Consider the following 5691-nt stretch of genomic DNA (forward strand, 5'->3'; position numbering starts at 1 on the left):
CTAAATCTGTATTCTGTATCTAAATTCTGTATCTGAATCTGGAATCTGGATTCTAAATCTGAATCTAAATTCTAATTCTGGGTTCTGAATCTGATAAAGATGGATAGAAAAATGAAGAGAAAAGAGCAAAAGAACATTTTTGCAAGGAAAACTTATAAACGCACACCATACTTTACCCCGCAACATCAATCATTATAAATTTTCAATTCCGATATTCTTTCTCCAAGAATCTAAATTTTCACCGATATGCTGAAAATAAATTTACAAAAATCTGAATTCTGAATCTGAATTCTAAATCTTAATTCTGATTGTGAATTCTGAATTTGAATTCTGAATCTGAATCTGATCTGAATCTGAATCTAAATTCTGAATCTGAATTCCGAATCTGAATTCTGAATCTGAATTCTGAATCTGAATTCTGAATCTGAATTCTGAATCTGAATTCTGAATCTGAATTCTGAATCTGAATTCTGAATCTGAATTCTGAATCTGAATTCTGAATCTGAATTCTGAATCTGAATTCTGAATCTGAATTCTGAATCTGAATTCTGAATCTGAATTCTGAATCTGAATTCTGAATCTGAATTCTGAATCTGAATTCTGAATCTGAATTCTGAATCTGAATTCTGAATCTGAATTCTTTTAATGGGTTGATTCTCGGCTTTCAGTCTCAAGTTTTTTAGTAAAAACGACTTTATTTTTACATATCCAACGTTTCGATCCTTATAGGATCTTCATCAGGGACTAAAATTTATTACAAAATTAAGTTTACGTCTACAGAATCTAAGTGATTCTTACCGAATCACTTTCTCAATTTCCACTCATTCCAACCGTTACACCAAAAAATGAATGTAGCAATAACGTTTGCGAACAGAGTAGCAACTTTCACATCCAAGTCAGACAAAACCACCACACGAAACATTATAATGAAACAACTTAAATTGAACGATTACCCCACCTCATTAATTAATAGAGTGATCAACAGAACAACAGAAAAAATAATTGAACAAACAGCTATGGTAGAGAACGAAAATAAAATTTTCAAATCTCTCACGAACATCGATGGATTAACATCAAAAATAAATAAAACACTAAAAAAGGATTACACTCATATTAAAACAGCAACTAAACAGAAAAAAACCATTGGATCACTATTCCCTATGGTAAAGGATAAAACCCCACATGAAGATCACACAAACGTAGTATACAAAATCGAATGCAACGGGAATCCAGACACGAGCGAAGAAGAAAACAACGAACATAAATGCAACGCCTGCTACATAGGATGCACAATCGTTAAATTAAAACAACGAATGTCACAGCATAAAACGCAAACCAACGAGCTGAAACGACTATGGGAAAAAGGATACACAAACGAGGACTACGCAATCATCCAACTACGACAACAGACAGCATTAATAGAACACGAAGCAGCTATGCATCATCTGTTCGATATAGACAAAGTGAAAATTATCGACAGAGGTGACAATCAAGACAAACTAAATATGTTAGAAAGTTGTCACATAAAAACTACAAATTCTTCCATCAATATTAAAAAAGACACAGACATCATACACATTTCATACAACAACATATTTCAGTGTCTCGAAAAAATACGAAATAAGAAACCAAAACAAAAAAACACAAACCAACAACCAGACACTTTAAGTACACCGCCATCATAAATTAAAAAAACAACATAGAACAAAACACACAGTGCAAGTACCTTGTTCATAAAAAGTGCTACAAAAACCTACAAAAAAAATCAGCAATAGCCCTGGAAAAGAATTTTTAACCGTAAGTCACACATAAAATTATAACATACACAAAAAATCCAACATATTTTACAATAGTTTGAAACAGAAACAGACAGCAGTAAACGATACGCCGTATCAAACCGGACAAAAAAACGACAACTTTTTCGGTAAGAATCACTTAGATTCTGTAGACGTAAACTTAATTTTGTAATAAATTTTAGTCCCTGATGAAGATCCTATAAGGATCTCGTTTTTACTAAAAAACTTGAGACTGAAAGCCGAGAATCAACCCATTAAAAGTAAACTAAACAGTCGCCCCAAAAAGAGAATCTGAATTCTGAATCTGAATTCTGAATCTGAATTCTGAATCTGAATTCTGAATCTGAATTCTGAATATGAATTCTGAATATGAATTCTGAATCTGAATTCTGAATCTGAATCTGAATTCTGAATCTGAATTCTGAATCTCAATTCTGAATCTGAATTCTGAATCTGAATTCTGAATCTGAATTCTGAATCTGAATTCTGAATCTGAATTCTGAATCTGAATTCTGAATCTGAACTCTGAATCTGAATTCTGAATCTGAATTCTGAATCTGAATTCTGAATCTGAATTCTGAATCTGAATTCTGAATCTGAATTCTGAATCTGAATTCTGAATCTGAATTCTGAATCTGAATTCTGAATCTGAATTCTGAATCTGAATTCTGAATCTGAATTCTGAATCTGAATTCTGAATCTGAATTCTGAATCTGAATTCTGAATCTGAATTCTGAATCTGAATTCTGAATCTGAATTCTGAATCTGAATTCTGAATCTGAATTCTGAATCTGAATTCTGAATCTAAATTCTGAATCTGAATTCTGAATCACGCGTTTGTTAAAATTGAAATTCCTTTCATCCAAAATTTTTTTTTATGATTTCGGATTTTACAACTTTTAGTAGTATGGTTTTACCCTTAAAAGTATGCAGCACTCTTAATTTCAGAAAAAATTATGAAAAAAAGTTTTCACAATACAAAATCGTGTTTTCATGCGTTATGATCTTTAAGTCATCGCAAATTTATCAAAAACTGTGAAAATTAGTATTCTGGGAGAAACAATTTCAGAATTGAAAATTGATAAAGATGGGTAGAAAAGTGAGGAAAAAATTTACGTATGATGAAAAAAGTGATAGAACATTTTTGCAAGGAAAACTTATTAACGTACACCATACTTTACTTTGCAACATCTTCATCAATTTTAAATTCTGATATTCTTTCTCCATGAATCTAAATTTTTCACCAATATGCCGAAAATACATTTACAAAAATTGAATTCTGAATCAAAATCCTGAATCTGAAATCTAAATCTGAATTCTGAATCTACATTATTTTGAATCTGAATTCTGAATCTAAATTTTGAATCTGAATCTGAACTCTGAATCTGAACTCTGAATTTGAATTCTGAATCTAAATTCTGAATTTGAATTCTGAATCTAAATTCTGAATCTGAATTCTGAATCTGAATTCTGAATCTGAATTCTGAATCTGAATTCTGAATCTCAATCTGAATTCTGACTCTGAATTTTGAATCTGAATTCTGACTCTGAATTCTGAATCTGAATTCTGAATTCTGAATTCTGAATTCTGAATCTGAATTCTGAATCTGAATTCTGAATCTGAATTCTGAATCTGAATTCTGAATCTGAATTCTGAATCTGAGTTCTGAATCTGAATTCTGAATCTGAATTCTGAATCTGAATTCTGAATCTGAATTCTGAATCTGAATTCTGAATTCTGAATTCTGAATCTCAATTCTGAATCTGAATTCTGAATCTGAATTCTGAATCTGAATTCTGAATCTGAATTCTGAATCTGAATTCTGAATCTGAATTCTGAATCTGAACTCTGAATCTGAATTCTGAATCTGAATTCTGAATCTGAATTCTGAATTCTGAATCTGAATTCTGAATCTGAATTCTGAATCTGAATTCTGAATCTGAATTCTGAATCTGAATTCTGAATCTGAATGCTGAATCTGAATTCTGAATCTGAATTCTGAATCTGAATTCTGAATTCTGAATCTGAATTCTGAATCTGAATTCTGAATCTGAATTCTGAATCTGAATTCTGAATCTGAATTCTGAATCTGAATTCTGAATCTGAATTCTGAATCTGAATTCTGAATCTGAATCTGAATCTGAATCTGAATTCTGAATCTGAATTCTGAATCTGAATTCTGAATCTGAATTCTGAATCTGAATTCTGAATCTGAATTCTGAATCTGAATTCTGAATCTGAATTCTGAATCTGAATTCTGAATCTGAATTCTGAATCTGAATTCTGAATCTGAATTCTGAATCTGAATTCTGAATCTGAATTCTGAATCTGAATTCTGAATCTGAATTCTGAATCTGAATTCTGAATCTGAATTCTGAATCTGAATTCTGAATCTGAATTCTGAATCTGAATTCTGAATCTGAATTCTGAATCTGAATTCTGAATCTGAATTCTGAATCTGAATTCTGAATCTGAATTCTGAATCTGAATTCTGAATCTGAATTCTGAATCTGAATTCTGAATTCTGAATTCTGAATCTGAATTCTGAATCTGAATTCTGAATCTGAATTCTGAATCTGAATTCTGAATTCTGAATCTGAATTCTGAATCTGAATTCTGAATCTGAATTCTGAATCTGAATTCTGAATCTGAATTCTGAATCTGAATTCTGAATCTGAATTCTGAATCTGAATTCTGAATCTGAATTCTGAATCTGAATTCTGAATCTGAATTCTGAATCTGAATTCTGAATCTGAATTCTGAATCTGAATTCTGAATCTGAATTCTGAATCTGAATTCTGAATCTGAATTCTGAATCTGAATTCTGAATCTGAATTCTGAATCTGAATTCTGAATCTGAATTCTGAATCTGAATTCTGAATCTGAATTCTGAATCTGAATTCTGAATCTGAATTCTGAATCTGAATATGAGTTCTGAATCTGAATTTTGAATTCTGAATTCTGAATCCTGAATTCTGATTCCTAAACCTGTATTCTGAATTTGAAAACTGAATCTGAATTCTGTATCTGAAATTGAATCTAAATTATGTATGAGTATGTAGAAATGAAAAAAAAAAACATAAATTCATTCTTCAACACGGGTAAAAAAACGAGGGTCATAAAATCTTCATATAAATTCCCCCCCAACGCAGTTTTCTGTACGGCTCTGCATTTTGTTGACACCCGGCATGGCTATAGACACTATAGTTTCATATATGAAATTATAGTGTCTACAGGCATGGCGGACTCTGAAGGAAACGCCCATCCGCCATTTGCTGCATTGAAAAGCAAGAAGTGTAAGATATAAACACTGTTGCCGTATTTGCCCCAGCAGACTGAGAAACTGCACAGACCACGGTGCGTCTTAGTAATGCCTTTTACCTATTTGAGTTTGAGCCACTCATAGTCAAGCGTGCCGATGGTTTATTGGATAGCGTTTGCGACTTGGGATCTGAAGGTTTTTGGTTCGATTCCCGAGTCGATAAATTTAATTTTTTATTTTGATTATCTCCAATTTATAAATGATTGCTGGTGCTGCTGCTTCGAGGCGCCACTAGCAACTTTTTTTTATGCCATAATAAGTATGATATGTATTTGGTAAAGAAAACGGTTTCAACTATTTTGTTTTTTCCCGTTTTTGAAAGGGTTGTGTAGAAAAAAAATGCATTCTTTTGAGACTAAAATCATTTTAATTGTGCAGCCCAGTTTCGCAAAAACGTTCTTGACATTTTTAAAATGGCACATACAAATCCACGGACATCAACAGAACTCGTCGAGCTGAGTCGATAGGTACCTATAAAGGTATGTCTAAGACCCATAATTAATGATCTCTCAAATCGACCGATAACCAAACCTTTCTGTTAGAAAGGCAAAAATGATGCCTGATACGTTTTT

This window comes from Uranotaenia lowii, chromosome 3, assembly GCF_029784155.1.
Source record: "Uranotaenia lowii strain MFRU-FL chromosome 3, ASM2978415v1, whole genome shotgun sequence".
Lineage (NCBI taxonomy): Eukaryota > Metazoa > Arthropoda > Insecta > Diptera > Culicidae > Uranotaenia > Uranotaenia lowii.